Genomic DNA, 12,746 nt, shown 5'->3' with positions numbered 1-12,746 from the left:
CCAAACGCACTTTCCTCCATGTGAGTAATGTCTGAAACAGTGTATGTTTGATCGTTCCCTGGAAGACCATTAGTAGTTTCCGGGCACATCGGATGGCATTCTGTAATCTGTGGACTACCAGCGTGTTGGTGAAACACAGAAATAGCATTTGGATTGATTACAACAGTCACCATGCGCACTTCCCTCCATGGGAGTAATGTCTCAAACAGTCTACGATTTGATCGTTCCATGGAAGACCAGTGGTAGTTTCCGATGCACATCTGGAGGCATTCTGTAATCCGTGGACTATCAGAGTGTTGATGAAACACAGAAATTGCATCGGGAGTGAATGCAACTGTCGCAATCCACAGTCTCCTCCATGGGAGTAATGTCTGGTACAGTCTACGCTTTGATCGTTCCCAGGAAGACCAGTAGTAGTTTCCGATGCACTTCTGGAGACAATCTGTATTCTGTGGACTATCAGAGTGTTGTTGAAACACAGTACTTGCATCGGGATTGAATTCAACAGTCACCATGCGCAATTTCCTCCACGGGAGTAACGTCTGAAACAGTCTACGCTTTGATTGTTCCCTGGAAGAGCAGTAGTAGTTTCCGATGCACATCTGGTGGCATTCTGTAATCTGTGGACTATCAGAGTGTGGATGAAACACAGAAATAGCATCGGGATTGAATACAACAGTCTCCATGCGAACTTTCCTCCATGGGAGTAATATCTGAAACAGTCTACGCTTTGATCGTTCCCTGGAATACCAGTAGTAGCTTCCGATGCACATCTGGAGGCATTCTGTAATCTGTGGACTATAAGAGTGTTGATGAAACACAGAAATTGCATCGGGATTGAATACAACAGTTACCATGCGAACTTTCCTCCACGGAAGTAATGTCTCAATCAGTCTACGCTTTGATCGTTCCCTGAGAGACCAGTAGTAGTTTCCGATGCACATATGGTGGCATTCTGTAATCTGTGGACTATCAGAGTGTTGGTGAAACACAGAAACAGCATTTGGATTGAATACAACAGTCACCATGCGCACTTTCTTCCATGGGAGTAATGTCTCTAACGGTGTACGCTTTGATCGTTCACTGGAAGACCAATAGTAGTTTCCGATGCACATCTGGAGACAATCTGTATTCTGTGGACTATCAGAGTGTTGATGAAACACAGAACTTGCATCGGGATTGAATTCAACAGTCACCATCCGCAATTTCCTCCATGGGAGTAACGTCTGAAACAGTCTACGCTTTGATTGTTCCCTGGAAGAGCAGTAGTAGTTTCCGATGCACATCTGGTGGCATTCTGTAATCTGTGGACTATCAGAGTGTGGATGACACTTAGAAATAGCATCGGGATTGAATACAACAGTCAGCATGCGCACTTTCCTCCATGGGAGTAATGTCTGAAACAGTCTAAACTTTGATCGTTCCCTGGAAGACCAGTAGTAGTCTCCGATGCACATCTGGTGGCATTCTGTAATCTGTGGACTAACAGAGTGTTGATGAAACACAGAAATTGCATGGGGATTGAATATAACAGTCAATATTCTCACTTTCCTCCATTGGAGTAATGTCTCAAACAGTCTACGCTTTGATTGTTCCCTGGAAGACCAGTAGTAGTTTCCGATGCACATCTGGAGGCATTCTGTAATCTGTTCACTATCAGAGTGTTGAAGAAACACAGATATTGCATCGGGATTGAATACAAGGGTCACCATCCGCACTTTCCTTTATGGGAGTAAGATGTGAAACAGTATACGATTTGATCGTTCGCTGGAATACCAGTAGTAGTTTCCGATGCACATCTGGAGGCATTCTGTATTCTGTGGAGCTTCAAAGTGTTGCTGAAATACAGAAATTGCATCGGGAGTGCATACAACAGTCACAATCCGCACTTTCCTCCATGGGAGTAATGTCTGATACAGTCTACGCTTTGATCATTCCCAGGAAGACCAGTAGTAGTTTCCGATGCACATCTGGAGAGGATCTGTAATCTGTGGACTATCAGAGTGTTGATGAAACACAGAAATTGCTATGGGATTGAATATAACAGTCACCATCCGCACTTTCCTCCATGGCAGTAACGTCTGAAACAGTGTACGCTTTGATCGTTGCCTGGAAGACCAGTAGTAGTTTCCGATGCACATCTGGTGGCATTCTGTAATCTGTGGACTGTCAGAGTGTTGATTAAACACAGAAACTGCATCGGCTTTCATAACAACAGTCACCATGCAAACTTTCCTCCACGGGAGTAATGTCTCAAACAATCTACACTTTGATCGTTCCCTGGAAGACCAGTAGTAGTTTCCGATGCACATCTGGAGGCATTCTGTAATCTGTGGACTATCAGAGTGTTGATGAAACACAGATATTCCATCGGCATTGAATACAACAGTCACCATGTGCATTTTCCTCCATGGGAGCAATGTCTCAAACAGTCTACGCTTTGATCGTTCCCTGGAAGACCAGTAGTAATTTCCGATGCTCATCTTGAGGCATTCTGTAATCTGTGGAATATCAGAGTGTTGATGAAACACAGAAATTGCATCTGGATTGAATACAACAGTCACCATCCGCACTTTTCTCCATGGGAGTAATATCTGAAACAGTCTACGCTTTTATCGTTCCCTAGCATACCAGTAGTAGTTTCCGATGCACATCTGGAGGCATTCTGTAATCTGTGGACCTTCAAAGTGTTGATGAGACACAGAAATTTCATCGGGAGTGAATACAACAGTCACAATCCGCACTTTCCTCCATGGGAGTAATGTGTGATACAGTCTACGCTTTGATCGTTCCCTGGAAGACCAGTAGTAGTTTCCGATGCACATCCGGAGGCTATCTGTAATCCGTGGACTATCAGAGTGTTGATGAAACACAGAAATTGCATCGGGTTTGAATACAACAATCACCATGCGCACTTTCCTCCATGTTAGTAATGTCTCAAACAGTCTACGTTTTGATCGTTCCTTGGAAGACCAGTAGTAGTTTCCGATGCCCATCTAGTGGCATTCTGTAATCAATGGACTATCAGAGTGTTGATGAAACACAGAAATTGCATCGGGATTGATAACAACAGTCACCATGCGCACTTTCCTCCATGGGAGTAATGTCTCATACAGTCTACGCTTTGATCGTTCCCTCGAAGACCAGTAGTAGTTTCCGATGCATATCTGAGGCATTCTGTAATCTGTGGACTATCAGAGTGGTGATGAAACACAGAAATTGCATCGGGATTGAATACAACAGCCACCATCCGCACTTTTCTCCATGGGAGTAATATCTGAAACAGTCTACGCTTTGATCGTTCCCTGGAATACCAGTAGTAGTTTCCGATGCACATCTGGAGGCATTCTGTAATCTGTGGAACTTCAAAGTGTTGATGAAACACAGATATTGCATCGGGAGTGAATACAACAGTCACAATCCGCACTTTCCTCCATGGGAGTAATGTCTGATACAGTCTTCGCTTTGATCGTTCCCAGGAAGACCAGTAGTAGTTTCCGATGCGCATCTGGAGACAATCTGTAATCTGTGGACCATCAGAGTGTTGAAGAAACACAGAAATTGCATCGGGATTGAATACAACATTCACCATAAGCACTTTCCTCCATGGGATAACGTCTGAAACAGTCTACGCTTTGATCGTTCCCTGGAAAACCAGTAGTAGTTTCCGATGCACATCTGGTGGCATTCTGTAATCTGTGGACTGTCAGAGTGTTGATGAAACACAGAAATTGCATCGGGTTTGATAACAACAGTCAGAATGAGCACTTTCCTCCATGGGAGTAATGTCTCACACAGTCTAAATTTTGATCGTTCCCTGGAAGACCAGTAGTAGTCTCCGATGCACATCTGGTGGCATTCTGTAATCTGTGGACTAACAGAATGTGATGATACCCAGAAATTGCATCGAGATTGATTACAACAGTCACCATCCGCACTTCTCTCCATGGGAGTAATATTTAAAAACAGTCTACGATTTGATCGTTCGCTGGAATATCAGTAGTAGTTTCCGATGCACATCTGGAGGCATTCTGTAATCTGTGGACCTTCAAAGTATTGATGAAGCACAGAAATTGCATCGGGAGTGAATACAACAGTCACAATCCGCTCTTTCCTCCATGGGAGTAACTTCTGAAACAGTCTACGCTTTGATCGTTACCTGGAAGACCAGTAGTATTTTCTGATGCACATCTGGTGGCATTCTGTAATCTGTAGACTGTCAGAGTGTTGATTAAACACAAAAACTGCATCGGGTTTCATAACAACAGTCACCATGCGAACTTTCCTCCACGGGAGTAGTGTCTCAAACAGTCTACGCTTTTATCGTTCCCTGGAAGACCAGTAGTAGCTTCCGATGCACATCTGGAGACATTCTGTAATCTGTGGAATATCAGAGTGTTGATGAAACACTGAAATTGCATCGGGTTTGAATACAACAATCACCATGCGCACTTTCCTCTATGGGTGTAATGTCTCAAACAGTCTACGCTTTGATCGTTCCCTGGAAGACCAGTAGTAGTTTCCGATGCCCATCAGGTGGCATTCTGTACTCTGAGGACTATCAGAGTGTTGATGAAACACAGAAATTGCATCGGGATTGAATACAACAGTCAATATTCGCACTTTCCTCCATGGGAGTAATGTCTCAAACAGTCTACGCTTTGATCGTTCATTGGAAGACCAGTAGTAATTTTCGATGCATATCATGAGGCATTCTGTAATCTGTGGTCTATCAGAGTGTTGATGAAGCACAGAAATTGCATCGGGATTGAATACAACAGTCACCATGCGCACTTTCCTCCATGGGAGTAATGTCTCAAACAGTCAACGCTTTGATCGTTCCCTGGTATACCAGTAGTAGTTTCCGATGCACATCTGGAGGCACTCTGTAATCTGTGGACTATCAGAGTGTTGGTGAAACACAGAAATAGCATTTGGATTGAATACAACAGTCACAATACTCACTTTCCTCCACAGAAGTAATGTCTCAAACAGTTTACGCTTTGATCGTTCCCTGGAAGACCAGTAGTAGTTTCCGATGTACATCTGGTGGCATTCTGTAATCTGTGGACTATCAGAGTGTTGATGAAACACAGAAACTGCATCGCGATTGAATACAACAGTCACAATCCGCACATTTCTCCATGGGAATAATGTCTAAAACAGTCTACGCTTTGATCGTTCCCTGGAAGACCAGTAGTAGTTTCCGATGCACATCTGGAGGCATTCTGTAATCTGTGGACCTTCAAAGTGTTGATGAAACACAGAAATTGCATTGGGAGTGAATACAACTGTCACAATCCACAGTTTCCTCAATGGGAGTAATGTCCGGTACAGTCTACGCTTTGATCTTTCCCTGGAAGACCAGTAGTAATTTTCGATGCATATCATGAGGCATTCTGTAATCTGTGGTCTATCAGATTGTTGATGAAACACAGATATGGCATCGGGTTTTAATACAACAGTCACCATGCGCACTTTCCTCCATTTGAGTAATGTCTCAAACAGTCTACGCTTTGATCGTTCCCTGGAAGACCAGTAGTAGTATCCGATGCACATCTGGTGGCATTCTGTAATCTGTGGACTGTCAGAGTGTTGATGAAACACAGAAATTGCATCGCGATTGATATCAACAGTCACCATGCTCATTTTCCTCCACGGGAGTTATGTCTCAAACAGTCTACGCTTTGATCGCTCCCTGTAAGACCAGTAGTAGTTTCCGATGCACATCTGGAGGCATTCTGTAATCTGTGGACTATCTGAGTGTTGATGAAACACAGAAATTGCATCGGGATTGAATACAACAGTCACCATCCGCACTTTTCCCCATGGGAGTAATATCTGAAACAGTCTACGCTTTGATCGTTCCCTGGAATACCAGTAGTAGTTTCCGATGCACATCTGGAGGCATTCTGTAATCTGTGGACTATCTGAGTGTTGATGAAACACTGAAATTGAATCGGGATTGAATACAACCGTCACCATCCGCACTTTCCACAATGGGAGTAATGTCTGAAACTGTCTACGCTTTGATCGTTCCCTGGAAGACCATTAGTAGTTTCCGGTGCGCATCTGGTGGCATTCTGTAATCTGTGGACCATCAGAGTGTTGGTGAAACACAGAAATAGCATTTGGATTGAATACAACAGTCACCATGCGCACTTTCCTCCATGGGAGTAATGTCTCAAACGGTCTACGCTTTGATCGTTCCCTGGAAGACCAGTGGTAGTTTCCGATGCACATCTGGAGGCATTCTGTAATCTGTGGACTATCAGAGTGTTGATGAAACACAGAAATTGCATCGGGATTGAATACAACAGTCACCATGCGCACTTTCTTCCATGGGAGTAATGTCTCTAACGGTCAACGCTTTGATCGTTCCCTGGAAGACCAATAGTAGTTCCCGACGCACGTCTGGTGGCATTCTGTAATCTGTGGACTATCAGAGTGTTGATGAAACACAGAAATTGCATCGGGATTGAATACAACAGTCACAATGCGCACTTTCCTCCACGGGAAGTAATGTCTCAAACAGTCTACGCTTTGATCGTTCCCTGGAAGACCAGTAGTAGTTTCCGATGCAGATCTGGTGGCATTCTGTAATCTGTGGACTATCAGAGTGTTGATGAAACACAGAAATTGCATCGGGATTGAATACAACAGTCACAATCCGCACTTTGCTCCATGGGAATAATGTCTAAAACAGTCTACGCTTTGATCGTTCCCTGGAAGACCAGTAGTAGTTTCCGATGCACATCTGAGGCATTCTGTAATATGTGGACTATCAGAGTGTTGATGAAACACAGAAATTGCATCGGGATTGAATACAACAGTCACACATCCGCACTTTTCTCCATGGGAATAATATCTGAAACAGTCTACGATTTGAACCTTCGTTGGAATACCAGTAGTAGTTTCCGATGCACATCTGGAGGCATTCTGTAATCTGTGGAGCTTCAAAGTGTTGATGAAACACAGAAATTGCATCGGGAGTGAATACAACAGTCAGAATCCGCACTTTCCTCCATGGGAGTAATGTCTGATAAAGTCTACGCTTTAATCGTTCCCAGGAAGACCAGTAGTAGTTTCCAATGCACATGTGGAGACAATCTGTAATCTGTGGACTATCAGAGTGTTGATGAAACACAGAAATTGCATTGGGATTGAGTACAACAGTCACCATCCGCACTTTCCTCCATGGGAGTAACGTCTGAAACAGTCTACGCTTTGATCGTTCACTGGAAGACCAGTAGTAGTTTCCGATGCACATCTGGTGGCATTCTGTAATCTGTGGACTGTCAGAGTGTTGATTAAACACAGAAACTGCTTCAGTTTTCATAACAACAGTCACCATGCGAACTTTCCTCCATGGGAGTAATGACTCAAACAGTCAACGCTTTGATCGTTCTCTGGAAGACCAGTAGTAGTTTCCGATGCACATCTGGAGGCATTCTGTAATCTGTGGACTATCAGAGTGTTGATGAAACACAGAAATTGCATCGGGTTTGAATACAACAATCACCATGCGCACTTTCCTCCATGGGAGTAATGTCTCAAACAGTCTACGCTTTGATCGTGCCCTGGAAGACCAGTAGTAGTTTCCGATGCACATCTGTTGCATTCTGTAATATGTGGACTATCAGAGTGTTGATTAAACACAGAAATTGCATCGGGATTGAATACAACAGTCACACATCCGCACTTTTCTCCATGGGAGTAATATCTGAAACAGTCTACGATTTGATCGTTCGTTGGAATGCCAGTAGTAGTTTCCGATGCACATCTGGAGGCATTCTGTAAGCTGTGGAGCTTCAAAGTGTTGATGAAACACAGAAATTGCATCGGGAGTGAATACAACAGTCACAATCCGCACTTTCCTCCGTGGAAGTAATGTCTGATACAGTCTACGCTTTAATCGTTCCCTGGAAGACCAGTAGTAGTTTCCGATGCACATCTGGAGACAATCTGTAATCTGTGGACTATCAGAGTGTTGATGAAACACAGAAATTGCATTGGGATTGAATACAACAGTCACCATCCGCACTTTCCTCCATAGGAGTAACGTCTGAAACAGTCTACGCTTTGATCGTTCCCTGGAAGACCAGTAGTAGTTTCCGATGCACATCTGGTGGCATTCTGTAATCTGTGGACTGTCAGAGTGTTGATTAAACACAGAAACTGCTTCGGTTTTCATAACAACAGTCACCATGCGAACTTTCCTCCACGGGAGGAATATCTCAAACAGTCTACGCTTTGATCGTTCCCTGGAAGACCAGTAGTAGTTTCCGATGCACATCTGGAGGCATTCTGTAATTTGTGGACTATCAGAGTGTTGATGAAACACAGAAATTGCATCGGCATTGAATACAACAGTCACCATGCGCACTTTCCTCCATGGGATTAATGTCTCAAACAGTCTACGCTTTGATCGTTCACTCAAAGACCAGTAGTAGTTTCCGATGCACATCTGAGGCATTCTGTAATCTGTGGACTATCAGAGTGTTGATGAAACACAGAAATTGCGTCGGGAGTGAATACAACAGTCACAATCCGCACTTTCCTCCATGGGCGTAATGTCTGATACTGTCTACGCTTTGATCGTTCCCAGGAAGACCAGTAGTAGTTACCGATGCACATCTGGAGACAATCTGTAATCTGTGAACTATCAGAGTGTTGATGAAACGCAGAAATTGCATCGGGCTTGAATACAACAGTCACCATCCGCACTTTCCTCCATGGGAGTAACGTCTGAAACAGTCTACGTTTTTGATCGATACCTGGAAGACCAGTAGTAGTTTCCGATGCACATCTGGTGGCATTCGTTAATCTGTGGACTGCCAGAGTGTTGTTGAAACATAGAAATTGCATCGGGTTTGATAACAGCAGTCACCATGCAAACTTTCCTCCACGGGAGTAATGTCTCAAACAGTCTACGCTTTGATCGTTTCCTGGAAGACCAGTAGTAGTTTCCGATGCACATCAGGAGGCATTCTGTAATCTGTGGACTATCTGGGTCTTGATGAAACACAGAAATTGCATCGGGATTGAATACAACAGTCACCATGCGCACTTTCCTCCACGGGAGTAATGTCTCAAACAGTCTATGCTTTCATCGTTCCCTGGAAGACCAGTAGTAGTTTCCGATGCACATCTGGAGGCATTCTGTAATCTGTGGACTATCAGAGTGTTGATGAAATACTGAAATTGAATCGCGATTGAATACAACAGTCACCATCCGCACTTTCCTCCATGGGACTAATGTCTGAAACAGTCTACGATTTGATCCTTCCCTGGAAGACCTTTAGTAGTTTCCGGTGCACATCTGGTGGCATTCTGTAATCTGTGGACTATCAGGGTGTTGGTGAAACACAGAAATAGCATTTGTATTGAATACAACAGTCACCATGCGCTGTTTCCTCCATGGGATTAATGTCTAAAACAGTCTACGCTTTGATCGTTCCCTGGAAGACCAGTGGTAGTTTCCGATGCACATCTGGAGGCATTCTGTAATCTGTGGACTATCAGAGTGTTGATGAAACACAGAAATTGCATCGGGATTGAATACAACATTCACGATGCGCACATTCTTCCTTGCTAGTAATGTCTCTAACGGTCTACGCTTTGATCGTTCCCTGGAAGACCAATAGTAGTTTCCGACGCACGTCTGGAGGCATTCTGTAATCTGTGGACCTTCAAAGTGTTGATGAAACACAGAAATTACATTGGGAGTGAATACAACTGTTACAATCCACAGTTTCCTCAATGGGGGTAATGTCTGGTACAGTCTACGCTTTGATCGTTCCCAGGAAGACCAGTAGTAGTTTCCGATGCACATCTGCAGACAAACTGTATTCTGTGGACTATCGGAGTGTTGATGATACACAAAAATTGCATCGGGATTGAATACAGCAGTCACCATCCGCAATTTCCTCCATGGGAGTAACGTCTGAACCAGTCTACGCTTTGATCGTTCCCTGGAAGACCAGTAGTAGTTTCCGATGCACATCTGGTGGCATTCTGTAATCTGTGGACTGTCAGAGTGTTGATGAAACACAGAAATTGCATCTGGTTTGATAACAACAGTCACCATGCGAACTTTCCTCCACGGGAGTAATGTCTCAAACAGTCTACGCTTTGATCGTCCCCTGGAAGACCAGTAGTAGATTCCGATGCACATCTGGAGGCTTTCTGTAATCTGTGGACTATCAGAGTGTTGATGAACACTGAAATTGAATCTGGATTGAATACAATCGTCACCAAACGCACTTTCCTCCATGTGAGTAATGTCTAAAACAGTCTATGCTTTGATCGTTCCCTGGAAGACCATTAGTAGTTTCCGGGCACATCGGATGGCATTCTGTAATCTGTGGACTACCAGCGTGTTGGTGAAACACAGAAATAGCATTTGGATTGATTACAACAGTCACCATGCGCACTTCCCTCCATGGGAGTAATGTCTCAAACAGTCTACGATTTGATCGTTCCATGGAAGACCAGTGGTAGTTTCCGATGCACATCTAGAGGCATTCTGTAATCCGTGGACTATCAGAGTGTTGATGAAACACAGAAATTGCATCGGGAGTGAATGCAACTGTCGCAATCCACAGTCTCCTCCATGGGAGTAATGTCTGGTACAGTCTACGCTTTGATCGTTCCCAGGAAGACCAGTAGTAGTTTCCGATGCACTTCTGGAGACAATCTGTATTCTGTGGACTATCAGAGTGTTGTTGAAACACAGTACTTGCATCGGGATTGAATTCAACAGTCACCATGCGCAATTTCCTCCACGGGAGTAACGTCTGAAACAGTCTACGCTTTGATTGTTCCCTGGAAGAGCAGTAGTAGTTTCCGATGCACATCTGGTGGCATTCTGTAATCTGTGGACTATCAGAGTGTGGATGAAACACAGAAATAGCATCGGGATTGAATACAACAGTCTCCATGCGAACTTTCCTCCATGGGAGTAATATCTGAAACAGTCTACGCTTTGATCGTTCCCTGGAATACCAGTAGTAGCTTCCGATGCACATCTGGAGGCATTCTGTAATCTGTGGACTATAAGAGTGTTGATGAAACACAGAAATTGCATCGGGATTGAATACAACAGTTACCATGCGAACTTTCCTCCACGGAAGTAATGTCTCAATCAGTCTACGCTTTGATCGTTCCCTGAAAGACCAGTAGTAGTTTCCGATGCACATATGGTGGCATTCTGTAATCTGTGGACTATCAGAGTGTTGGTGAAACACAGAAACAGCATTTGGATTGAATACAACAGTCACCATGCGCACTTTCTTCCATGGGAGTAATGTCTCTAACGGTGTACGCTTTGATCGTTCACTGGAAGACCAATAGTAGTTTCCGACGCACGTCTGGTAGCATTCTGTAATCTGTGGACTATAAGAGTGTTGATGAAACACAGAAATTGCATCGGGATTGAATACAACAGTCACCATGCGAACTTTCCTCCACGGGAGTATTGTCTCAATCAGTCTACGCTTTGATCGTTCCCTGGAACACCAGTAGCAGTTTCCGATGCACATCTGGAGGCATTCTGCAATCTGTGGACCTTCAAAGTGTTGATGAAACACAGAAATTGCATCGGGAGTGAATGCAACTGTCGCAATCCACAGTTTCCTCAATGTGAGTAATGTCTGGTAGAGTCTACGCTTGGATCCTTCCCAGGAAGACCACTAGTAGTTTCCGATGCACATCTGGAGACAATCTGTATTCTGTGGACTATCAGAGTGTTGATGAAACACAGAACTTGCATCGGGATTGAATTCAACAGTCACCATCCGCAATTTCCTCCATGGGAGTAACGTCTGAAACAGTCTACGCTTTGATTGTTCCCTGGAAGAGCAGTAGTAGTTTCCGATGCACATCTGGTGGCATTCTGTAATCTGTGGACTATCAGAGTGTGGATGACACTTAGAAATAGCATCGGGATTGAATACAACAGTCAGCATGCGCACTTTCCTCCATGGGAGTAATGTCTCAAACAGTCTAAACTTTGATCGTTCCCTGGAAGACCAGTAGTAGTCTCTGATGCACATCTGGTGGCATTCTGTAATCTGTGGACTAACAGAGTGTTGATGAAACACAGAAATTGCATGGGGATTGAATATAACAGTCAATATTCTCACTTTCCTCCATTGGAGTAATGTCTCAAACAGTCTACGCTTTGATTGTTCCCTGGAAGACCAGTAGTAGTTTCCGATGCACATCTGGAGGCATTCTGTAATCTGTTCACTATCAGAGTGTTGATGAAACACAGAAATTGCATCGGGATTGAATACAAGGGTCACCATCCGTACTTTCCTTTATGGGAGTAAGATGTGAAACAGTATACGATTTGATCGTTCGCTGGAATACCAGTAGTAGTTTCCGATGCACATCTGGAGGCATTCTGTATTCTGTGGAGCTTCAAAGTGTTGCTGAAATACAGAAATTGCATGGGGAGTGCATACAACAGTCACAATCCGCACTTTCCTCCATGGGAGTAATGTCTGATACAGTCTACGCTTTGATCATTCCCAGGAAGACCAGTAGTAGTTTCCGATGCACATCTGGAGAGGATCTGTAATCTGTGGACTATCAGAGTGTTGATGAAACACAGAAATTGCTTTGGGATTGAATATAACAGTCACCATCCGCACTTTCCTCCATGGCAGTAACGTCTGAAACAGTGTACGCTTTGATCGTTGCCTGGAAGACCAGTAGTAGTTTCCGATGCACATCTGGTG

The sequence above is a fragment of the Schistocerca gregaria genome, chromosome 3 (genome assembly GCF_023897955.1).
Source record: "Schistocerca gregaria isolate iqSchGreg1 chromosome 3, iqSchGreg1.2, whole genome shotgun sequence".
Classification (NCBI taxonomy): domain Eukaryota; kingdom Metazoa; phylum Arthropoda; class Insecta; order Orthoptera; family Acrididae; genus Schistocerca; species Schistocerca gregaria.
This window is presented reverse-complemented; position numbering follows the sequence as displayed.